Raw genomic sequence first — 26,397 nt, forward strand, 5'->3', positions numbered from 1 at the left:
AGAAAAAATTAATTCTCGGTAGATGTCAGTACAGTTTGTAGAAGCACTAGGGTATTCTGTCCAGGAGTATTCAAGGAAGGAATGGATGCGGAGCAGGCATCTTTCTCCCAAAGCTGTGCTCCGTTTAGGATCGGGAGCTGGCGTTTCCCGAACGCCGGGGTGGTGCTATAGGACATTCTCTAACTAGATGTTTGTCAGAGGCACAGTACATGCAGAGACCAGTATCGATTCTACTGAGCCTTTCTTGTGGAGAAATTGGCCCCCTAGTTGCATGGGTTCTGGATCCGGGGTACATGGAGCAACGGTCTCTTTGGTAGCTGGGTATTCAGTAGTTGTCTTTGGAATTGTTTTCACCTTTTTTTCTCAGCCTTTCTCTCCTGGATCCTGAAATCTATCTGCAAGGAAAGATCCATAAGGGCCTGGAAGGTTCCTAGACGTGCCACTCTGGCTAGCTCATCCTTTACTTCATCATTTAAACCCCTTCTGAAGAGAGTGAAACTGGCTTCTTGCAACCAATCTGCTTCTTTGGCTAGCTGCTTGAAGCGAGTCACATAAGAGAGCATATCCTGACTCCCTTGCTTAAATTCAAGAAGTCTTTCTTGTGCACTGTAGACAAGCTCTGGTCGATCGAACATGGCTTTTAGGGCATCCACAAATCCTTCGTAATTATCCACAAGTTGATCTCCCGAATTAACCAAGGGAGTTGCCCAGGTTAAGGATTTACCTGTTAAGTGGGATATCATGAATCCAACCTTTATTCGCGGTGTTGAAAAATAGTAGGGTTTGAAAGTGAAGTGCACTAAGCATGAATCTAGGAAGGAACGCAGGGACCTAGAAGATCCATCATACTTGTCCACAATACCTCCTACCAGAACGCTTTCTTTGACTGCGGAATCCCGGGATAGAACCAGCTGTTTTAAAGCTGCATTTTCGGCTTTAAGATTTTGAACCTCTGTAGTTAATTCATGCATACCTCTCATGAGGTCTTGGACTGCCGCTTCCATATCTGTTTCCGTATCAGGTTCTTGGCTTCTCAATCTGTCACACGCTTCCTTCTTTCTCACCTTTTTCTCCCTGTTTGTGTACTTCCGGGACGGGGCTTCTTTCTTTTTCATCGACCGTGACTTGTACAAGCCAGAATGCAAGTCCTCGGGTTCCAGCGTGGAAGCCGGCTGCCAAGCCAGTAGCGTTCGATTTCCAGGAACAATGTCAATAAATCCAGGAAGGAAGATATCGGAAGGTAAGGATAAAGGGGAACGGGGTTGCAGGAACAATGAGGAAGATAGAATGCGCGAAGCACAGAGAGCGAACTCGAACAACGTCTAGTAACTCGTAGGGGTAGAGTTGAGACGCGCGGAGCCGCGGGCGTGCTGGTTTTCTAGGAAGCTGGCGAGTGCACGCAAAGACTAGACTGCAACAGTTCTGACTCATCGGCCATCTTGGATGAGTCGCAGAGTTAATGCCACGGTGCATCATGGACCATGAAGTCCAGAAGGGTCGAAAACCGGCTATTCATGAAACCCACTCTGATGGGAGGTGTCTACGAGGATGTAGTCGATCCTAGAAAAAGAATTGTGTACCCTCGAGTAATTGGTAAAAAGGGGGATCTCTACCCTTCACCTGGATGAAGGAGTCCACCACTCCCAGTTCCGAGTTAACTTGATGGAATCGGGCCGCTCTCCTGCACTGCGGTGAGGCTGCTGTCTGAGGGGTATCTCTTTTCCTATCCAGGTCGGGGTCAAGGACCATGTTGAAGTCACCCCCTATTATAAATGAACCTTCCACAAACCCTTGGATCTTGCCCCTTGTTGACTCCCAGTATTGTTCCTCGTCTTCGTTGGGGCAGTAAATAGAGATCATGGTTATAATATGCCCTCTAGCCTCTCCTTTCACCATCTCAAAACGGCCATCAGGGTCCTTCACAATTGCCTTCCGAACAAATTTAAGTCTACTTGCGACCACCACCTCCACCCCTCTCTTTTTTGAGGCACGGGATGCATGGAACATCTGCCCTATGGACCTCGCCCTCAGGAGGGGCTCCCCTGCCCTCTGCCAGTGGGTCTCTTGGAGGAACATCATATCTAGTTTCAATCGATTAAATTCACAGATGGTTAGGGATCTTTTCTCGGGGGAGTTAATGCTTCTCACGTTGAGGGAACCCGACTGCCATACTGCCTGTTGTTCTAACCATTAAGGACTGCATATTCTCTAACAGTTTAAACCCAAGCCCTCCCAAAACTCCCCCAAGGGTCACAGTCCTCTCCCTTCCCCCCTGGTGTCCGCCAGGGAGGTGAGAATCTGCGTTCTCAGCGAGTACAATGCTTGGGCCACAGAGGCTCCCCCTATCACCGTCCAGACTGGTTGTGGCCCCCTTCATGGCTGTGAAGGGGACACCAAATTCAATCTCTTGACCTTGCCATTGCCTCACACACAACGTCTGTCAGAGAAGCCTGAGGGGGCCGTCACATACTCATGAGCGCTCCCCTGTGGGACCGTGGTGGATTCTGGTGCTGGTTCCCCAAGAAGTTCTTGCAATGCTCTGCATATGTCGTCCTCAGACACCAGATGGTGTTTGTAGCCATCCAGTTCAACCGAAAGGGCAAAAGGAAACCCCAGTCTGTAGCAAACCCCCTTGGAGCTCAACCATTTCGTAAGTGGAGCTCAGAGCCTCCTTCTGGGCAAAGCGAAGGTCGAGAGGTCCTGGAATACTATGACTTGTGAGGCCTCCCACTCCACCGGGCCCTGCTTTCTCGATCTTTCCAGGATCTTGGCCTTTTCCATATAGTAGTGGAACTTGGCTAGAACCGATCTGGGCCCACATGACCCCACCTGCTCTATGGGCTCTATCAATGGTAGGCTCACAAGTGTTCCCTTCATTGAAAAGCTTCCTGACGATTTCGTTGATGGCTTTCGTGATGTCCGCCTGAGTCTCGCCTTCGTGTTCCAGAATACCAAAGAATCTCAGGTTGTTTCTGCGCTCCCGATTTTCAAAATCGTCCCTCCTCAATGTGCATTTCTCTTCCCTCTTTTCCAATTCAGTCATACTCTTGTCACACTGTGCCTGTAAAATATCCACAGAAAATTGGTTTGCTTCCAGCCCCTGGATGCAGTCCTCCATATTATCCACCTTCTTATCGATCTTTTGGTGATATCCGCCCTGAATCCCCAAATTTCCTCCAGGAGCGCTGTCATCCCTTTAATCAGTCCTCAAGTGCGGCGATGCAGTGCCGGGCATAGCTGTCTGCTCTCCCTGATGGGGCTGGTCAAATTGGTACTTCTTTAGGGCAGCTGCCCATCTCATGTGTGGGCCTGGGGGTGGGGTCCCCTGCTTGCAGAGATTTCGAGTTGGGATCCCTCTGAGCTCTGTGGGGCCTGTCCCTGATGCTCTTTTGTCCCCCACATGGGGCGGAGGGGACGGGGGTCTCGCCCCTTACCAAGGAGGCCTGGAATTGACTTGCGAAGTTGCGCAGGTGTTAATACACTCTCTCCACGGGTCTCCCTTATCTGGTTAGGAGGGGCGGGCCCCTGGCGGCAGCACTCTTCACCCGCTCTGGGGTCAGCTGGAGAGTCGAGGATGCCCCCTGGGAGCGCGTTGCTGCTCATCTCCCCCGGTGTTGGTGGTCTCAGGATTGCCATTCCGGGGTCCCCGCCCAGAGCCCCAGCCACATTATAGCCCAACTGAATCTGACTGGATCCGGAGCATCCGGAGAGGGGGGCCTGCTGCAGCCCGCCCAGCAGCACAGTAATCCGATTCTCACCAGGGATGTCTCCAGGGCACACCATGGCCCAGATCTAGGGCTCCGGGGAGCCGTTGGGTCTTCTCATATCCTTTCTTTTACTGTCATTTGTGGACCCCAAGGGGGGCGGTGGATGAGGGGGTCTAGTCTGTGGAGAATCTGGCATCTGCTTCCCCTGGCCCTTGATAAGGTGATAATGTGCTGATTCAGCTTCTGTGGAGGAGAGGGGGCCATCCCAGAGTCTGCCTCAATCCAGTCTCTAGTCGTGGATACTCCACTTTGCGACTCAGTGTTGGGGGGGATTGGCGTTATACTGCAAAGAATCCGGTTGGGGTACGCCTGTATAGAGGCCCACTCATCTCAGAGGGCACTCTGCTCCTCCAATGCCCTCCAATGCTTGTTGTCCGGGCTCCACACAGCCCCCCAAGGCAACCCAAGAGACAGACATGGCACAGTCTTTGCCCAAGACGACAGGTCCTTCCTCGCCAGCCCTGAGTCCTCTGTAGTCTCCTGATTGCAGACTCAGGGATGGGGTGGGTATGGAGGGCTGATGCCCGCTGCAGAATAGTCTTCCCCTTTCGTCCGGCCTGAACATCAATGGGGGCTGCTGCTTCAGCCCTCGCTGGGGGTGGCAGAGGCTCTCCCTGTGTCTGCCTCAGTCTGGGTCACTGACACTTGGACGCCGCCGCACTCCGTGGTGCCTGGGGGAGCCCGGGCGTCCTCCTCACGGCTCTGTTGGGGGTGCCCTCTGAAGGGGACCCACTCCCACAGTCAGTCCTGGCTCCACTGAAGTCTCCCGCTGGGTGATACGTGGGTACCGGACAGCCCCCGAGGGTGGCGTAGGAGGCGGGCCCAGCTCAGTTCCCACATCGACCGGTACATCTTGTGTTTTCGTTGGCCCATGGAGACCGGAGTTGGTGGTGGATAATCTCCACAGCTTGTTGTTTTCGAGGCGGGGGGTGGGCACCTCACCCTCGGGCAAATGGGTGGGGGCTCAGATCCCAAATTCAGCCTGCGGAAGAGTTGCGACACAGAGAGCTGCTCACATCTCTGCACCCCCTGTTGGCCTCCTTCAATTCCATGGAAAGATTGCAAGGTTGCAATTGTGTGATTTTCCCTTAACTTTGGCTGTAGAATTGTGAAATTAATAATGATTTGCGCAGAACACGTCCATTTTTGATAGGGTGTTCTTCGGGAAAGTGGGTGATTATACTGTGAAATTCTTTGAAAATTCTCACAGCAGATTCACAAGGCTTTGTCCACTGCTAATCACAAACTCACCACCATCACTGTCACATCCACAATCAATCACAACCACTCAAAACCTCCTCTCAAACATATCCACCTGCCAAACACTACCATGGTGGTCGGTCATTTTTTCGAAAAAATAATGTCGAATGACAATTTTTTCGAAAAAAAATGTCGAAAAAAAAAATGTCGAATTCTGTTTTTTTAATTATATATTTATTTTGGGGTTCGGGATAAAAAAATGGGTAAAACAAAAAAAAAATTTAAAAAAGGGGGATTGGGGGGAACCCCCCCATTTCGAAAAAAAAATGTATTAAAAAAAAAATTCAACATTTTTTTTTTCGACATTTTTTTTTCTCCGAAAAATGACTTTCGACATTATTGGTTTCGAAATTTTCACTATAAACCGTAGCAACATCCAAACCACAGCACAACCACAATCACATCCACTTCACAATTTCCTCATCTCAACAACACAATAATTGCATCGACATACCACTACCACCTTTCCATCACAACCTCTGTCCAACCACATTAGCATATTCATCATAACCAAACCATCAAACAGTAACCTCCACATCACAATCAAAACCAGATCCATGTTGAATCTACACACATCAAAACCTAAACACATCAATATCAAAGCCACATCACATCAAACCCACACCCACTTAACAACCACGTCTTCATCATATTAATCTTATCACAGCCACATCTCAATCCTACTACAGCCACATTCACCTGACAACTATGTCGACTACAGTATACATATCCCAGTTATATCACAGCCATATCACATCCCAACCACATTGTCACCAAAACCACATCCAAATGCAATAATGGCACAGCCATAGTGCAGGCATGTCCACAACATAATCACCTCCACATCACAAGCATCTCAGGACCTCAGCAGTTGCGATGTGTAATCTATTAATCGTCACCGTTAATAACATATAATACATGGCTGTTAGGGAGAATTCTCTGTTTAGGCTGAATTTCCCTCCCTAGTGAGTCCCCCAGCAGCTTTGCTGGATTTCTGGGGTTTAATTTTTTCTCCTGCCAAGAGTGAGACTCTTTTACCCTCACTCCTGGACATGTTGAACTGTGTTATCTTGGACAAACCTTGTGTTGAATGGGCTATGGGGTCTTTTACTCCATAGGGCCTCATGTATTTTTGTGATGTGGGTTACACAGCACCCTCTGTGCCGTGACCCAGGGGTGTCCTAGGGACTCCCCAACATAGACTCCATACCCTGGGACTGACTACTGTCTCCCAGGGCATGTAAAGTCACCAAAGACTTTGCTAGTCTTGAATCCTGAACAGAACCAGTACAAACCATCATATTGTGGACGTACTGGCTGGGGCAATTCGATTGCCCCAGGGTCTGTTAGTCGAGGGGGCACGTCTCCGTCCCCCCTGATCGAGTTTTGGCTGGTGGCAGTGGAAACTACGTTTTATATTCGACCGCGAATATTTTCCTATGGGATTTCCCATTGTTTTAGGCTAACACATTTAATTATTTATTTACGGTAGCCTTAAACATACCGCCGGTTTATATATTTATTTTTATAACTCCGGTTGGGACTTTTTGCCAAAACTTGATTCTAAAATGGCGTTGGTGTTCGCCTCTGTAACTCTGACCCAAAGTGGAGCCCTTTGTTCCACTTTTGGCGGGCTTCTCCACAGAAGCCCTCCAAAGTGGTGCCACTCTGTCTGGGGTACTTAGGAGGGGTGGAGGGGGATTTAGGCACCCTGGACTGAGTTACCTTGGTAACTCAAGTCGCACTCCGTCCTGATTGGCCCAAGTGGTGAGCCGCCCGGCTCACCACTTAGCATGTTTGAGTGACAGCTAGGCTGGGTGAATGGGGGTTTGCTGCATAAAAGCAGGGCTTTGGGGACTGGGACTTCAGAAGTCGCCACAGGACCAAGAATCCGACGAGGGAAGAGCTGAGCCGACCTGCTTCGACGACACCACCCGGTGGAGCCCTGCTGAACCGTCTCACCACTTTTCCCGACGACCGAGGAGAACTCTTAACGGAGTGGCTCCTTCCCTTGACTGGTGGGGACAACCAGTCTTCGCCTTCTTTTCGCTTCTCGAGGTATCTCGTGGCCGCCTTGCCAGTGCCAAGCACCCCGGCAACCGGAACCCCACCACTTTTACCCCAACCACGAAAGTCGGTACAACCCTTTAACCGGAGGACTCCGCGGCTGGTTTCTTCCCGGGCAGTGCAACGACCCTCTTCTTCTACTCTTCAGCGAGAACTTCTTCTTCCCTGACCGACGTCGAGCCTTGCTGCCACTGCCTGGAACAACTGCCACCGCTGGAGGACCCTTTTCGCTTAAGGTACCGTGTTCCGCCTGGCTTCCCTTGCCACCGACTGTACGGGGTAGATTTAGCCCCCGGCTTTCGAACCTGGGAGTGCCTGGAACACCCTGGCTAAACTTTCTAAGCCACTCTAACCTCTTTCTAACTCTTTGCAAGACTTTGAATCCCTAATAACAGTGTGATCTTGGGCACATTTTTCGCTCCGGCTACTCTAAGAGTGGGCCCTGCCTAGTGACTTTTGCTCACCTGTGACTTTGTGCTTCTTTGAGCCTATTGCAAGTGTTCTGGACCTTAGAGTGGTGTGTTTAACCCATTTCTGCTTTTTCTCTCCCTTTCTTGGAAACTACTAGAGTGTCATCTAACGTTAAGCACTCACCTCTGTTTTAATTAAGTGGTGTTAACCTAGAGTTGTCTAGATAGGAGAAAGGATTGAATCTACTTTCGTTATAACTGTGTTTGAAGTGTTTACTATATTTTGCTAGAGTGTTTTTAACTTATGTGTATTTTAAATAAATAACTATATACTTTTGAAACCAAGCTCTGGTCAGTGTTTGCTTGTGCTATTGTGTGTTGGTACATATTGTGTATACTTTGCATACTGCCTAACTCTTCTTGAGAGAAGTCTGACTGCTCAGCCACAGCTACCAGGTAAATCTGGGTGGTACAGACTGCTACCAAAGGGGTTTACTGCTCTACCTGTAGTCTTAAATCTTTTGCAGTGTTCCCCAAGGGAACTGCACAGGTTTCTGCCTAACACTGGTGGCAGCGGTGGGATTTGTATTGAGTATACATTTTATTGTGCTTTAGATACCTTAGTGCAACTAACCACAAAGCTTAGCACTGAAAAAGTAAAACCTCTAACATGTCAGTTATAGAAAGCTATAGTCAAGAGTCCCTTGCAGCCAAAACTGCTGATTGTTTAAGAGTGCTCTGTAAACATAAGGATCTCCTGACTAAGGGCAAGAAAATGGAGCTGATTGAAAGATTGTTAGCTAACCAAAGTCTGGGTGATGGTTCAGAGGAACCTACCACTCCAGCAACTGTAGATGACAGTGTTGAAATTAACATGGAGCAAAATGTTGATGATTCTGAGGAAGAGTCAGAAGAGGAGGGTGAGGCTGTTGTAACTGTCCCCCCTAGGCCTCTGCCTGCTCTACCTGCTGTACCTACTGGACCTTTACCAGGTCCCACATTTAGTCCTCAGTACTTTGAACTGGAGAAAATGAAGCTAGAATTGGAGTATAAGAAACTTAATGCTCAAACTGACAAAGAACTAAGGCTAAGGGAAATGGAGCTCAAGTATGACTTAGAAATGAAGAAATTATCTGTTGAGAATGTTTCTCTCTCTGGCTCCTCTAGAAGTTCCAGTCCTAAAAGACCCCGGATGCCTAAAGAATTGGTTGGTATGTATGAGCCTAAGTTGGATGTGTTGGATTGGTTGTCTCTGTTTGAATATAATCATGGGCTCCAGAACATCACAGGAAATGACTTACTCACCTGGTTGTTCTCTAGGCTTCCCCCTGTTGCAACTGATGTGGTAATGGAGATGGGGGAGGAGGATAGGAAGGACTATGAATGTGTGAAACTAGCTTTGATAGCTAGGTTTGGGAAGACCCCTTCCCAGTATCTTAAGAGGTTTAGGAACCTCAAAAAGCATGATGGTACCCCTTGGGCTACCTGGGTGAGTGAATGTTTGAAAAACTTAGAGGGATGGATTAAGGGTTACAAGGTGAACACTTATGAAGGTATGAAGAATTTGTTTATGTTGGAGACTATTTATGATGCCTGCTCTCCTGAGCTCAGACAACACTTGGCTGATTCCAGGGAATTGGATTCCCGGAAACTAGCTAAGGCTGCTGACTTGTGGGTTGCCAACAGGGCCACTCACAAGGATTCTGGGGTAACTCAGAAGAAGGATGGGGAAAAACAGTCTAAGAAGGACTCCAAAGAGAATTCTAATACTACAAATTCCAAAGAGGGCCCCAAACAAAACTATAAGGGTAAGCCACAAGGGAAACCAAATCAGGCTAGTGTACCTTCTGGTCCCAGACCAGAAGGAGGTCAGAACAAGCCTCCATTCCAGCGAGCCTTTGGCTCATGCTTTGTTTGTAAGGCTACTGACCATGTGAAAGGAGATCCCAGATGTAAGGGTAAACCTTCAGGGGTCCAGCTTGCCTCCTTAGCCTTCGCTCCAGAAGAGGAAGTACATATGGCAAGTGGAAACTTTCTATTACTAGCTGATGAACCCACTGGAGTCTCAGCTAGTGTTTCTTTAGTCTCTCTGGGGTTGTGGGAGCAACAGAATCTAGATGTCTATAACTCTATCCCAGATAATTCTAAAGAGTATTATAAGGACAGTGTCCAGGTGAATGGTCAGGAGACTCCTGCCATTAGGGACACTGGAGCCAGCATAACTGTGGTGGATGAATCATTTTTCAAGGCAGAGGATGTTGCTAAGGCACCCAAATGCCTCACCAAGTTAGCTGGTGGGCCTGTGCAGATGTGTCCCCAGTTACCAGTTCTCATCCAATGTAATGATATGGCTGTAAAAATACCTGTCAGTGTACAATGTGAAGTGCCAGGTAGGGTTCTGTTGGGTAATGACCTCAAAGCTCTTGGAGTTGTATCTCATACCCCCAGACCTCCTAGCAAAAGGTTCCAGGAACTCACAAAACCTGCAAGGGAGAAAACCCTGAGAGGGTTATCTCAGGAGATGATGACAGAAATCACTCCTCTACCACTGGAGCAACTTACTGCAGTAACTACCAGATCAGGAGCAAAGGGGCAACCCAAGACTCCTAGGAAAAAGCCAGCAGCAAGCACTCCAGTGCTTCCAACAAGGACTTCCCCTAGGTTGTCCAAAGTTACACCTGTAACTCCACCTCCAGCTGAGGCTGAGAGGGAGGTACAACCCTGTGTGGTTGAGCTAGACTCTGAGGAAGAGCTAGAAGGAGGCCCCAACCTTATTGGAGATTTGGACCCTGAGGACCATCCTGAGCTGCAGTCTTTACTGGCAGAAGGTGGGCCTAGCAGGGCAGCTTTTCGTAAGGGGCAAAGAGAATGTCCAACTCTGGAAGGTCTCCGCCACCAGGCAGCTTCTCAAGCTGATGGGCAAGAGCCTGGGAAGTATAGGTTGCACTGGGAAGATGGCCTCTTCTACAGTGAACCCACTGAGTCTGAACCTGGAGACTACAAACGCCTTGTAGTCCCACAAGAAAACAGACAACAGTTCTTACAACTAGCCCATGAGATACCTTTGGCTGGCCACTTGAGTTTCAAGAAGACCAAGGAAAGGCTCTCACTCTACTTTTATTGGCCAAAGATGGGGGCCGAAGTAGATAGATATTGTAAGAGCTGCCATACCTGCCAGACTTCTGGTAAGGTTGGTTCCAAGAATGTGGCACCTTTAGTGCCTCTCCCAGTTGTGGGAGTCCCATTTGAGAGGGTAGGGATTGACATTGTTGGTCCCCTTGATCCTCCAACCTCCTCAGGCAACAGGTTTATCCTTGTTGTAGTAGACCATGCTACTAGGTACCCTGAGGCCATTCCTATGAGGACTGTTACAGCTCCGGCTGTGGCTAAGGCCCTCCTTGGTATTTTTACCAGGGTTGGGTTTCCTAAGGAGGTAATCTCTGACAGGGGGTCAAACTTTATGTCCCACTACATGAAGGCCATGTGGAAAACCTGTGGAGTTACCTACAAGTTCTCAACCGCCTACCACCCTCAGACAAACGGGTTGGTTGAAAGGTTTAACAGAACCATGAAGAGCATGATAGGTGCTTTGGAAGAACCCCTTAAGAAAAAGTGGGACCTTCTACTGCCATGCCTTCTCTTTGCTTATAGAGAAGTCCCTCAGGAGGGAGTAGGTTATTCTCCCTTTGAGCTTCTCTATGGCCATCCAGTCAGAGGTCCATTGGCCCTGATTAAGGAGGGGTTGGAAGGTGCTCCTCCCCTCAAGCCAGTCAGAGTGACTGACTATGTGATAGGTCTCCGGAGGAGAATGTCACACATGATGGCAGAAGCAAGTGACAACTTGAAAGCTGGTCAAGCCCTGGTCAAACATTGGCACGACCAGAAGGCTAACATGGTTGAGTTTACTCAAGACCAGCTAGTTCTAGTTATGCTCCCAACAAGGCAGAGGGCCTTGCAAGACAAATGGATGGGACCCTTCAAGGTTGTGGGAAAACTTGGAGAGGTCAACTATCTGGTGGATCTGGGCAGACCCAGGGAAGCTCCTAGAGTCTTCCACACCAACCGACTAAAAGCCTACGTCTCCAGACCTGATGTAGGAGCCTTGCTTCTAGCTTCAGCTGCAGAGGAGGAAGAGAGTGAATCTCTCCCTGATCTCCTCAGAGGTGTACCTTTAGATGAAAAAGTTGAAGGAGTCAATCTCTCTTCAGACCTGACACCTGAGCAACAAGAGGAGTGCAAATCTATGTTAAATCAGTTTGCCTCCCTGTTCTCACTGTCACCAGGCTTGACCCCTTGGGGCCAGCATGAGATACTCACTGGTGACTGTCTGCCAGTCAAAAGCAGAGGATACAGAATGTCAGAACATATCAGAGCCCACATCAAAGGAGAGGTCAAGAAGATGCTTGATCTCGGGGTAATAGAGCCCTCTACTAGTCCATGGTCTAGCCCAGTTGTGTTAGTACCAAAGGCAGGATCCAAAGACTTGAGATTCTGTGTGGACTATACAGCTCTAAATGCAGTCACCAAGACTGATGCCCACCCTTTGCCCAGGACAGATGAGTTGGTGGATAAACTTGGTGCAGCCAAGTACCTCAGCACATTTGACCTGACGTCAGGCTATTGGCAAATAGCCCTGACAGACCATGCCAAGGAGAAAACTGCATTTTCGACCCCAGTTGGCTTGTACCAGTTTAAGGTCATGCCTTTTGGACTAAAAAATGCACCTGCCACATTCCAAAGGATGGTGAACCAAGTTCTGGCTGGGATGGAAGATTTCTGCATGGCATACTTGGATGACATTGCAGTCTTCAGCCACTCCTGGGAAGAACATGTGAACCACCTAGGACATGTGTTGCAGGCTCTGGAACAGGCCCATTTGATAATCAAAGCCAGTAAGTGCCAGATTGGTCAAAGTAAAGTGGTCTACCTTGGACATGAGGTAGGAGGTGGAGAAATAAGGCCTTTGCCCAGCAAGATTGAAGCTGTGCAAAATTGGACAACACCAACTACTCAAACCCAAGTGAGAGCTTTTCTAGGCCTCACTGGATATTACAGGAATTTCATTGAGAACTATGGGACCATAGCTTCTCCACTGAATGTAATCTCCTCTCCCAAATTCCCTAAAAAGGTAAAATGGAATGAGGAGTGCAATCAGGCCTTTGAAAAACTGAAGAGAGCTCTTTGCCAAGCTCCAGTATTGAGAGCTCCTGACTACCACCAACCTTTCATTGTACAAACTGATGCTTCCAATGTAGGTATAGGTGCAGTTCTAAGCCAACTGGATGAGAAGGGTAGGGAGCACCCCATTTGCTTCATCAGTAGGAAACTGAAGGATCCTGAGACAAGGTGGGCAACTATCGAAAGAGAATGCTTTGCTATTGTGTGGGCACTGAAGAAGTTTAGGCCATACTTGTATGGTTCTACTTTTGTTATTCAGACTGACCACCAACCCTTGAGATGGTTAATGCAAATGAAAGGGGAAAATCCAAAACTATTGAGATGGTCAATCTGCCTGCAAGGGTTTGATTTCACCATTGAGCACAGGTCAGGGTGTCACCATCAAAATGCTGATGGACTCTCTAGGATGTATATCATCGACTAGAGGTATGAGGTTCATCCAGGAGTGGATTAAATCCTCCTGTCCCTTAGTCTGGGGGGGGCGAGTGTTAGGGAGAATTCTCTGTTTAGGCTGAATTTCCCTCCCTAGTGAGTCCCCCAGCAGCTTTGCTGGATTTCTGGGGTTTAATTTTTTCTCCTGCCAAGAGTGAGACTCTTTTACCCTCACTCCTGGACATGTTGAACTGTGTTATCTTGGACAAACCTTGTGTTGAATGGGCTATGGGGTCTTTTACTCCATAGGGCCTCATGTATTTTTGTGATGTGGGTTACACAGCACCCTCTGTGCCGTGACCCAGGGGTGTCCTAGGGACTCCCCAACATAGACTCCATACCCTGGGACTGACTACTGTCTCCCAGGGCATGTAAAGTCACCAAAGACTTTGCTAGTCTTGAATCCTGAACAGAACCAGTACAAACCATCATATTGTGGACGTACTGGCTGGGGCAATTCGATTGCCCCAGGGTCTGTTAGTCGAGGGGGCACGTCTCCGTCCCCCCTGATCGAGTTTTGGCTGGTGGCAGTGGAAACTACGTTTTATATTCGACCGCGAATATTTTCCTATGGGATTTCCCATTGTTTTAGGCTAACACATTTAATTATTTATTTACGGTAGCCTTAAACATACCGCCGGTTTATATATTTATTTTTATAACTCCGGTTGGGACTTTTTGCCAAAACTTGATTCTAAAATGGCGTTGGTGTTCGCCTCTGTAACTCTGACCCAAAGTGGAGCCCTTTGTTCCACTTTTGGCGGGCTTCTCCACAGAAGCCCTCCAAAGTGGTGCCACTCTGTCTGGGGTACTTAGGAGGGGTGGAGGGGGATTTAGGCACCCTGGACTGAGTTACCTTGGTAACTCAAGTCGCACTCCGTCCTGATTGGCCCAAGTGGTGAGCCGCCCGGCTCACCACTTAGCATGTTTGAGTGACAGCTAGGCTGGGTGAATGGGGGTTTGCTGCATAAAAGCAGGGCTTTGGGGACTGGGACTTCAGAAGTCGCCACAGGACCAAGAATCCGACGAGGGAAGAGCTGAGCCGACCTGCTTCGACGACACCACCCGGTGGAGCCCTGCTGAACCGTCTCACCACTTTTCCCGACGACCGAGGAGAACTCTTAACGGAGTGGCTCCTTCCCTTGACTGGTGGGGACAACCAGTCTTCGCCTTCTTTTCGCTTCTCGAGGTATCTCGTGGCCGCCTTGCCAGTGCCAAGCACCCCGGCAACCGGAACCCCACCACTTTTACCCCAACCACGAAAGTCGGTACAACCCTTTAACCGGAGGACTCCGCGGCTGGTTTCTTCCCGGGCAGTGCAACGACCCTCTTCTTCTACTCTTCAGCGAGAACTTCTTCTTCCCTGACCGACGTCGAGCCTTGCTGCCACTGCCTGGAACAACTGCCACCGCTGGAGGACCCTTTTCGCTTAAGGTACCGTGTTCCGCCTGGCTTCCCTTGCCACCGACTGTACGGGGTAGATTTAGCCCCCGGCTTTCGAACCTGGGAGTGCCTGGAACACCCTGGCTAAACTTTCTAAGCCACTCTAACCTCTTTCTAACTCTTTGCAAGACTTTGAATCCCTAATAACAGTGTGATCTTGGGCACATTTTTCGCTCCGGCTACTCTAAGAGTGGGCCCTGCCTAGTGACTTTTGCTCACCTGTGACTTTGTGCTTCTTTGAGCCTATTGCAAGTGTTCTGGACCTTAGAGTGGTGTGTTTAACCCATTTCTGCTTTTTCTCTCCCTTTCTTGGAAACTACTAGAGTGTCATCTAACGTTAAGCACTCACCTCTGTTTTAATTAAGTGGTGTTAACCTAGAGTTGTCTAGATAGGAGAAAGGATTGAATCTACTTTCGTTATAACTGTGTTTGAAGTGTTTACTATATTTTGCTAGAGTGTTTTTAACTTATGTGTATTTTAAATAAATAACTATATACTTTTGAAACCAAGCTCTGGTCAGTGTTTGCTTGTGCTATTGTGTGTTGGTACATATTGTGTATACTTTGCATACTGCCTAACTCTTCTTGAGAGAAGTCTGACTGCTCAGCCACAGCTACCAGGTAAATCTGGGTGGTACAGACTGCTACCAAAGGGGTTTACTGCTCTACCTGTAGTCTTAAATCTTTTGCAGTGTTCCCCAAGGGAACTGCACAGGTTTCTGCCTAACAATGGCAACCTGCAATACCCAAATAAAAGCTTTAAAATAATGTTCTTGTTGAGATATCATTACTGGCTTGTAATAAAATGGATTCACTACTGTTCTGTATTCAGTTATTACAGTTAAGTTGTGATGTCACAATTCCTGATGCCTGAGCAAGATGAGAGAAGAGAAGCTGCCACTGTAGGACTTAAATGAAAGCTTTGATGTGCTTTTCAAATTCCTTTCTTGTAAAATAGCTCTCTGTGACACTGTACAGCCATTAATTGATAAGGAGCTGTTAATGGTAATATGTTTATTGTGTGCACTGCTGGAGGTAAACACATGAGATCAAGAATCTATCTATACGTTATTACTTATTTTCATGAACAAAACGTTGGTGAATCTAGGATTCAAGACCAGTCTGAAACCTAAATACTTTGACCACATATCTTCACAGTGGTACCCATGAGTGCCACAAAGCAAATGTGAGCGTGCAGAAATGTATCACATACTCTCTGGTGTGTGTTTTTCAGTATTGAAAGAACGTTTGCTAAATCCAGAAGGGAATGCATAAATGGCAAAATTATCCATCCCATTAGAGAGAAGCCAGTCTATTCATAGTTTTAACTTTGCCTTCCGTGACTTGTAGTCTTCGATTTTCAGTTGCTTTCTGGGACTTGTAGTCCCGCATTTACAAAGGAAAAACTAGCACTGACAACTGTGTCCTGAATGAAATCTATAATGTTGGCATATATGCTAAACCACGGCTTTTTGGATTTTGCAAACATTCGTTTACTACTGAAAAACACACAACTTATATTATGGGATGATTTTCTGTCACACTTGCGACAATGGCGCTGATTGGGCTACATGTGGGGTTGTTGCAGGTCATTTGGGCTTGCCTTCAGCTCAATTGAGCTATCACAGGCTTCCAATCGTGTCATGCTGACCTCTGAGTGCATTAGCATAGGAAATGGGATGGCTATGGGGAATAAATCCCCCCCCACAATTTGAAGCCGGGTTTACAATATGATGTATCCTTCCCAGAATCTGGAGCAAGTGAAAGGAAAGGAAAGGCTGTTTATTTTTCCAATTGGGAAGCATGGACTTCTGTTCAGAAACCTGCCTTTCTTTTCGCAAGTGCTAGAAATATAAACAGACCGTGCTTTCCTTCCTTTGAGATGCCCAATAAGTTCACTCTTCTGTGGATTAGAGAGTGACTGGGTGCATGGCTGAATGCTGTCGCACTCCCAAACCCCGTTGTCAAATCCAAAAAATGAAAGGCAGTCTTCAGAACATCTTTTCAAAGATAGTGACATGATTTTAATGTTAAGCCCACAACATCACTAAGTAATATTTTTTTTAATGATTCAGAGTTGAAAAGAGATTAACATGCAAATAGAATCACTGTCATGTATTTAAAAGCAAATAAAAGCTATTTAACCCCTCCTCGCCTCTACCACATCCACTGGTGTGTGACAAAAACACAGGCGGGGTCATCTTTGGAGTGCCAAATGATTTCAGATTGGCCTGCCCCCATTTACCATTTTATTGCTTTATTTAGATTTAGCAAGATGAGAATTGCTCTCCTGTTAAACACATACTGGTTATTTTTTGGTAAGTGATGAGTTCGAGGGGAGGCCTGTGCTTTTGTGCCAGCAGGATACAAAAAACGTCACACTTTAAGAAAGAGAATGCTTTATTAGGAGTTCATGCTGATGTCCTGGTCAGAAATCTGTTACAAAACTTATATTTCACAGTTTGCCACAGAGAGAAGATATGACAGTTGTTACCAGAAGACTCATTTTTTACAAGAGGGGTGACTTTTCCTAACCATTTTGTTTGGGAGAGCAAAATTTCATTGACAAATCACAACCCAGGTACAGAATGAAAGAACAGATAAAAGACAGATGCTTGAGTAAATCATCTTTCACCACCTGGACAAGAGAAGTCTTGGATGAGCTGCAGTTTCCCAGCCTGGACCTGTAGGAGCTTTTCAGCCCCCAACCTTGAAAAGCTACTTCTCGGTTCCATTTCCTACTGGACCTACTTGCTTGCCCCTGGAGGAGAGCTGCTGCCTGCTGTCCTCACTACTCACACCAGAGCATTTTTTCAATTGAAATGGGGCCGGGAGCAGGTGCCCCGGGTTGGAAGTCTTATAAAGCAGAAACAAAACCCTTTAATCTGGGATATTAAATGTGTGCAGCATGCACATTGCAGACCATCACCTCCTTCTGGCAGTCTCTAGGAATGTGCTTAGCACCTGCCAGCCGTGGTGCAAACCAGCAATTGTGCAGCACGTGTATTCATGGATTTTCCGAGGCATCAGTAGTTGTGTCACAATGCACATAAAGCAGTGCCAGTAACGGCCCCAACATGCCCCTGTGCACAGGAAAAAGCCATTGAAATGGCTACCACAGAGCAAGGCCCTGCGCCATCCGTGGGACAGCCTACAACCCCCCATCGTAATTGCGTGAAATATCATTGCGTACCCCGCTCGCACGAGCCAAATCGCACCCCAGTGAAATCATGTACCCTGCTCGCAACAGCCAAAATCGCGTGGAAAGGCCTCGCGTAACCCGTCCGCACCCCAGCGTAATCGCGTACCCCACTCGTACCAGCCAAATCGCGTGGAAAGGCCCACGCGTACCCTGTCCGCATCTCAATGAAAGCGCGTACCTCGCTCGCAACAGCCAAATCGCGTGGAAAGGCCCACCGTACCCCATCCCTACCCCAGCAAAATCACGTACTCCACTTCCACCAACCAAATAGCGTGGAAAGGCCCACACATACCCCGTCCCCACCCCAGCAAAATCGCGTACTCCACTTACACCAACCAAATCGCGTGGAAAGGCCCACGCATACCCCGTCCGCACCCCAGCGTAATCGCGTACCCCTCTTGCACCAGCCAAATCGAGTGGAAAGGCAAGCGCGTAACCCGTCCACACCCCAGCGGAATCGCATACCCTGCTCCAAACAGCCAAAGCGCGTGGTAAGGCCCACGAGTACCCTGTCCGCACCCCAGCAAAATTGCGTACCCTGCTTGCAACAGCCAAATCATGTGGAAAGGGCAGCGTGTATCCCGCGATACACACACAACCCCCGGGAAGCAGACGCCTCCTCAGGGACAGCCAGACCCCAGCAGTGGACCATACCCTGCAGGCAGCCCACACCACATGGGACCCCCCATCACCCGTGACCATACCCCACAGTCAGCCCACACCACATGGGACCCCCCATCACCCGTGACCATACCCCGCAGTCAGCCCTCACCACATAGTACCCCGCATTACCTGTGACCATACCTCGCAGGCAGCCCACACCACATGGGACCCCCCATCATCTGTGACCATACCCCGCAGGCAGCCCACACCACATGGGACCCCCCATCACCCATGACCATACCCCACAGGCAGCCCACACCACATGGGCCCCCCATCACACATGCCCATACCTCCCGCAGGCAGCCACACAACACATGGGACCACCCCATCACCCGTGACCATACCCCGCAGAAGCCCATACCACATGGCACCCCCCCATCACCCGTGACCATACTCTGCAGGCAGCCCACACCACATGGGACCCCCCATCACCCGTGACCATACCCCGCAGGCAGCCCACACCACATGAGACCCCCATCACCTGTGACCATACTCCGCAGGCAGCCCACACCACGTGGGACCCCCATCACCTGTGACCATACCCTGGAGGCATGCCCCGCCTCATGTCCCCAATGTGACGGCAACCTGCATGCAGGCCCCGCCTCATGTCCCCCACCACCACCAGTGACGGCAACCTGCAGGCAAGCCCCACCTCATGTCCCCCACCACCGCCAGTGACGGCAACCTGCATGCAGGCTCCGCCACATGTCCCCCACTACCACCAGTGACGGCAACCTGCAGGCAAGCCCCGCCTCATGTCCCCCACCACCACCAGTGACGGCAACCTGCAGGCAGGCCCGGCCTCATGTCCCCCACCACTACCAGTGACGGCAACCTGCAGGCAGGCCCCGCCTCATGTCCCCCACTAGCACCAGTGACGGCAACCTGCAGGCAGGCCCCGCCTGATGTCCTCCACCACCACCAGTGATGGCAACCTGCATGCAGTCTCGGACTCATGTCCCCCACCACCACCCGCTACGGCAACCTGCAGACTGGAACCGTCTCATGTCCCCCACCACCACCATTGATGGCAACCTACAGGCAGGCCCCGCCTCATGGCACACCCCCAACACACTGTGGACTGATAGACATCAATTCCACAGATTCAAAATTATATGCCACCACACGCTGCACACTCCAAGTGTACCTTAAACACCCATCTATTGTTCATGCACAGCACAACATGCCACATGCAATTGGAAGTCAAGCATGACACATGCATGCATGTGTGCACACACATGAACAGCATAGGCAAGCATCATGGGCATAGAACAGAGTAAGCAAGAGTGAAACTTGCCCTAAACCATCACGACCAGACACCACTTTGATTTTGAATTTAAAAAAAATATATTAATAACAGTATTCAAGTCATACTAGTATGAAACAAAATAAGTAAGTCATCATCAAATGAGCAAATAAATAAAAGATAGTCAAAAATAAAATATAATTCCAAGGCAAACAAATTAAGATGAAAGCAAAGATGTGGTCCATGTCCATAAACTAAAAATGAAATCACAAATAAAAATTAAACCATTGCTCCATGGTGAACTGAAAAATATATGTCAAAAAGAGAACTATTTACAAAAATCCAGGGTCCATTGTCCAAAACCATGTCCAAATATGGCGAAGAAGAAAAACAACGAAGAACTATATACAATGCGTGGAGGAAAGTCCAAAAACTCCAAAGAAAAAAATAGCAAAAGGAAACTTAAACCTAAAGAATTATGTACAGTGGCAGCGGGCTAGTCCTGTGACTCACCATTTCCCCCCAAAGTCTCAGCCAGGGCATCATCAAACTCTGCATCGATTTCCTCTAGGAGGGCCTGTTCTCTCCGCTCGAGGGCTTACATGGACTCCAACATGCTCCTCTCAAACTCCCTGCAAGTCTCCTCGAGGAACTATGACCGCCTCTCTGCCCGACACAGGGTATTCTCCGCCCTGGCGATGGTGAGTCGTGCCCCCTGTGCCCGCTGCCGCTTTACTCCAATCTGCTGGTCAAGTCTCCCCAAAACGGAAGACATCCTTGTAGAAAGGTCCATGTGTGCCTCCTGCCCGATGGCCAATACCTGCCTCACCTCCATTGGAGGCCCCCGAGTCCTGTCGCCTCCTACGCCGAGCCTGCCGCCGCCGAAACGCCCAGTGCCTGCGCCTTCAGGACAGCCACTGGGATGATGACAACCCAGGGCTGTTGTGCATGTGCCCTGTTGCTTGTTGCCTGCTCATCCACCATTGCCACATGTCCTGTCGCCGGATGGATCTCCATGGTGACCACCTCTGCTGATCCTCTGTCGACTACCGATCCTGGCAGGAATCTGGTCTCCACCAGACTTCCTGCCGGGGTTAGGACAGGTGCGCAGAGGGCCCTGGTGGTATCTGGGCCGTAAGAGGCGAGGGAGGACGACTGGCGCACAGAGGAGTCAGACAAGAAGGGGGTCACATAAGTGGCCAGCCCATGCACCCATTGTGATACCAGGAAATGTGCCAGCCAGTTCACGAGAGGGCAGACCTTCTTGTGATGACATGCAAGCGCCTGATTGGAAACCTGCACATCATCAGGAACGGAGTCTACCGCCCCATTATACAGGCTAGCGCAGGATCCACCCTGTACCGAATGGCAACATCCACAGGCATTGGTGTTTCCGTCTGGGTGAAAATGACAGCCACCTGTGGACGGGTCCAGCTGGGGCATGCCCGCAGGTGCGTACTGCTGCAGACGCAGTACCAGGGACAGGATTAGGCAAAGGCCCCTCCACGGCGACCTGCAATGCCTCCGGCCCCTAACCCTGGACTGCAGCAGTCACACCTACCTTATCACCCCTGCTGGGCCCCATGGGCTGGGCTGATGTGGCCTCCTCCTCCTCTCCCTCCCCCGTCAACCTGGATGCCTCCCCACTTTCTTCCGCAGTGTCTTGTCCCTGTGCGGGCTGACCTGTCCCTCTCACTACTGAGGAGTCTTCCACCATCTTCACCCTCTTGGACCTACCCTCAGCAGCTGAGGCCGTTGACTCTGACGCAGCACCAGTCTCATCGCTCCCGGAAGATGACAGTCTCTTGGAGGATGACTGGGCCTTGCGTCTATGCCTGGTGGAGGCATCCCTGCTGCCGTGCTCCACAGTGCCTTCTCCACCCTCTTCTTCCATCGCCGCTGTGGATAGGGAAACATAGAACACATACATCAGGGTACTGGACATATGTGTGTTTGTCACAATGCAAATGTACTTCAGTGGCACTATCAAAGGTCACAACCATCATCACCATCCACAACACACAGGGAAGTGCCATTCACACACATGCACAATCATGTCTGTCATTCACAACAGACATTCACATCCTTGGACAAGGCACTGCCAGCTAATCAATATTGTGCATTCAGCTCACACACATCCGCTGACAGTCATGAGGCAGGCCATGGAGCTATTACGTCAGAGTGCACTTGAGGTCAAATTGGCAGCATGAGGCAATCACTCAATCCAAAGCCCTAGTAACAAACATCACAGAGTGTTGTCCAGTCACACACTGACTACTCAGACACATGCACATGTACACCATGCATGTCCATGATGTCGCCCAAAGCACCCATGTGTCACACCTCTGGCATGCCCCAGTCCAGATTCAGGGATGCAAACATGTGTACGTTGTTACATGCTGGCGCACATCACGCATTGCAACACAGACAGCATTGATGTTGCACATGCTTCAATGGACTCACATGCAGCTGTGACTGGGACATGCACACAGACATATGTTCAGGAGGCATGCCAGGCATAACGCCAAGGTGCACACTCCAACCACACGTCAACGTGCACATGCACTATGGTGGACAAGAACACATGGACACTTACCAGTCGACTCCAGACGGACTACCAACTCCAAGACTTGGGTTGCAGCGCTGGGTCAATGTGCTCCAGGACCCGACCCTTTGGTCATCACCAGGCTTAACGAGGCGCCGGGCCTTGTTGAGGTCCTGGACTTGTAGTCTTCCCAGCGCTTATGGACATGTCGGTAGACGCGGGGTGCCACCCCCTCCGCGTTGATGGCACCCACGATGCCCACCCAGATCTTCTTCCATCCTTCATTGCCGATTTGCGATGGTTCGGGGGAAGAGGGCATCATGATGCCACAGGACTTGCTCCACCAGGATGCCAACTTCCCTGGGTGAGAAGCTGACAGCCCTCTGCCTCTCTACCGGGGTGTCGCCACTTGCCTCAGATGGTGCTGGGTCAGACATGAAACCCTGAGGCAGGTGTGAGTGGGCAAGGTGGTCCTGGGGCTGGGCTGTGGAGCAGTGGTATGGCAGTCGGGAGTCTTCAGGATCAGCAGAGGTGGTCACAACAACAGGATAACTGGCAATGGCTGATGAGCAGGCACAAAAATGCAGGGCATGTGGGCAGCAGGCACACAGAGTAGGCTGGCAGCAGCAGATGGCTCGTAGGAGGCAGCTTGGGGCAGTTGGAGGCAGGTAAATTGGCTGGTAGGCAGGAGCGTGGGTCTTCCGTGTTATTCACGTGGCCAGCCGGAAAGAGAGCGACTTTGTACGAGTGAAACAGCGCATTAGCGTGTAATCAGAGGAAAGGCCCTAAGTGTGTAAGTTACGTGACACGCACTGAACGTTGGGCGTTGCCGTCCAGTATCGTGTTAAAGGTGTGCGTAGGACAACATTACAATGTATGTGCATTTCATTGTGGACGGACGCGCGGACTTCGGAGTATTTTGGGGTGCTATGCGAATTGTTCACTACTGTTCGAGTGCGTACTTCTTCTTTTGGCAGGGGAGTTGCCTACACGCAGGTGCAATTTTTTTTCTTTGTACGAGGCAGACAGTGAGTCGTGCATGCTTTTTTCATAACGTGGTTGCCCCTGTGTGTCACGTACCCCATTTTCAAGGTCATAGTACCCTACGTGTTCCTCGTGTATGCATTTTTTGTGTTGCTGGGTGACACAGTCCTGCGGGATGTTTTTTCTTCACACGTGGGCTACCGAGGGGGCGCATACATGTTAATTTTTATTTTTAGGTTGCCTGAGCATTACGCAACCTGTTATTTTTTCCCCAGGGGTTACATAGAGCCTTGCTGGAGCATAGTGGTATGTTTTCCACCACGTACCCTGCCCCCTCACTCCAATTGCCCTCCTCTGACTCTTCAACAATATTAGAGTTAGACTCTGAAATATTATCCTCATTTTCATTATCCACATTTCCTGGGTTAGTAGGTGTGGCAGGCCTACTACCCAGACTTTGATTATTCAACAGTCTTGCAATTAGTTAATCTTTCTTCACTTTAACAGGGAGATTCCTGATTTTACACATTTCTTTCAGTTGCTCTACTGTTAGAATGATCAGGGCGTCCTGCCTGAAGTTATCCATATCTGGCATGTTACAATTGCTTTTCTACTGGATCTTAGCCTTGTGAAGGTTTTTAGTTTAACAAAAGCAAAGCAAATTCTTAGTGTAACAACTCTATAATATATCCTCACCGCCTGCCAGCAGTGTTAGGCAAGTTCGTATGCAGTACCCTTTGGTGCACTACAATAACCTTGACCTCCTGGCAATAGGAACCCAACCTTTGGTATAAGCTTGTACTACACAGGTTGGTAGCGCATTGAGCAGCCAGGCTTATCTCAAGAGGGGTCAATGTGAGCTGTAGGGGAGTTACACTAAGATTCACAGTGACAAGTATTCAAATAAACACTTACACACAAGGTTGCTTGAATAAACAATTAGTAATTTATTCATCAGTCAGTTAGAATACGCCTTCTTCAGAAGGGAGCAATATAAAAGCAACACAACTGTACACTCTTAGTTTCTAAATCAGAAAAGACCCTTTTGGGATTGCCCACAGACACAACTTACACCATAAGGTGACTTCAATAGCTAGGGTGCTGGGGACATTAATATCTTACTGTTTGCATTCAGAATACTCTTAGGAGTTGGTCAAAGAAAAGGTTATTACAACACACAAGAGATCACAAATATTCTTAGGCAGGCAAATACTTTGGGATCCCCTAAGCAGAGTCATTCAGTGTTATAGCCTAAGCCAAAGTCAATGGGCAAAAGTATTATATAGGCTAAAGCACGCCTGGTAGGTAAGTAGAAAAGTACTTGCACAATGTTTTAGAAGTCTTTGAAGAAAAGAAGAATCAAATGTAGGGCCACAAGCTGTTTAGACTTGTGAGTAGTAGAAGATGCAAGCAACTCTACAGTGTGAGGTAAGTTCTCTCAGACTCTACAGTACCTTTGTATTGAAGAAAAAGTGCAACAGATGACTTCTGTTCCTGTGCTGCTCTGCAGATCTCACTGTTCCTGGGCCTCAGTTGTGGGGACAAGAGGGAGGACTTCTGGGGACTCCTGTTCTGCAATGGGACTGTCACCGCTCGCAACCAGAAATCTTTCCAACAAGTGGCACTTCAGTGTTTCAGCTCCTCGGGAACACCGCAAATAGCAACATTGTGGTTTCTGGCTGTCGAGATGGACTTTCCTTGCTTCTGGGGTCCCACACTCTGTTAAGGGGGCTCAGGCTTGGTTAATCCTGCTTCCTGGGAGTCCGGAGGATCTTCCTGTAGCTCTTGGCCAACTTAAAATCAACGCACACAATCTGGTGTTCCTTTTCCTGGCTTTTCAGTTTCCAGCAGCAACTCTGTGGAAATGCAACCAGCTCCGAGAAAATGTCCAGGTGGCTTAATTTGGAGTTGTTTGGTCCCACCAACTCAAGGGGAGAAGTCATCCTTGCAGGGGCTTCTCGGTCGATACGAATTTGGAGTTTCAGCATAGCAGCAGGGCTTCACCGGGCAAACCAACGGTCCAGGAGTTGCAGCAGGCGTCCTCTTCTTCAAGTTCTTCTTTGGTTCCTTCGTCCAGTGGTCGACTCTGCCTTCCAAGCCAAAAATCTCGCTTTTTATTCAGTTCCCTCCCATTCATTCCAGCCTAGCCGTCAGTCACCCAGCAGGGTGGCTGTCCTTGCCGGACAGTCATCCGGCCAATCATCACAGAGTGCATTTGGATCTCCTAGGAGACTAAGCACATGGAGCTTCGGGCACCTCCCTCACTTCCTGCCCCCACAAGACACCCTGGGGCCAAAGGCAAAGTGAACAAAGGGACAAAACTGGCTTTGGCGCATTGAGTAAATCTCAAGAAGGACCTTTCCACAAAGAAATGGCGAAAAAAAGAAGACCGGGGCCATTTTGACAAAACTGGCACCCTTGGATGCTTTACTGCAGCTGCAAACGGAGCCCGCGGTACATGCACCCCACAGTTGTTAAAAGTAAACCACTGCCACCGGCCGTTCTGTGGGAAAAGGGTAACATAAAATTGTTACATGAGAAGCAAGACAAAGGGGATACTATGTAACCCCTCCAGCACCCTATTGTAAGATAGTGTGTGCTGGGTCTAGAAAGTTACAAATGTAAGTGAAGTCATTTGCACTTCACTGCTCTTGGAAACAGTAGTTTATCCAAGAGAAGGTATTTAAACCTTTGGGAAATCCGAAAGACTTCCCTGGGTTCCTTGTTCCGAAGGTGCTGTGTGACACAATGTAAAAGATGATGCCTATGGAATTTGTCAGACTCCACAACCAAAAGAAACACAATTTAAAAATCACATTAAAATACATGAGAGAGTGGGAAAAAAGGATCTCACTCTCTCCAGGTAAATCAAGTCCTCAAAATCCAGCAAAGTTGCTGGGGGTCTTTAAGGTGGAGGGAATTAGCACATTTATGAGAATTCTCCCTAACAGCCCCCCTCTCCTTCCTTTGAAGCCAGAAACCTTGGAGTCAAGTTCGACTCCTCTCTCTCTTTCCTTCCTCACACCCTGGACCTTTCCAAGAAGGCCCTTTTCAAACTCCACCTCCTCAGAGGTAACCTCCCTTTCCTCACTTTTCCCCAGAAACTCAATGTCTCTAGAGCTCTGGTACTCTCTAGGCTAGACTATTGCAACAGCCTCTTCCTTAATCTACCCTGTTGCTCTCTCCACCCCCTCCAGCTA

General features: G+C 49.0%; 1 protein-coding gene across 3 annotated transcripts in view; it reads left to right on the forward strand.

Annotated features, from left to right (window-relative positions):
• IL1RAPL1 (interleukin 1 receptor accessory protein like 1) overlaps positions 1-26,397 on the forward strand; it is a 2,334,001-nt gene that overhangs the window by 2,080,446 nt on the left and 227,158 nt on the right. The gene's annotated exons all lie outside the window — the stretch shown is intronic.

The sequence above is a fragment of the Ambystoma mexicanum genome, chromosome 7p, assembly GCF_040938575.1.
Source record: "Ambystoma mexicanum isolate Mex_15411 chromosome 7p, UKY_AmexF1_1, whole genome shotgun sequence".
Classification (NCBI taxonomy): Eukaryota; Metazoa; Chordata; class Amphibia; order Caudata; family Ambystomatidae; genus Ambystoma; species Ambystoma mexicanum.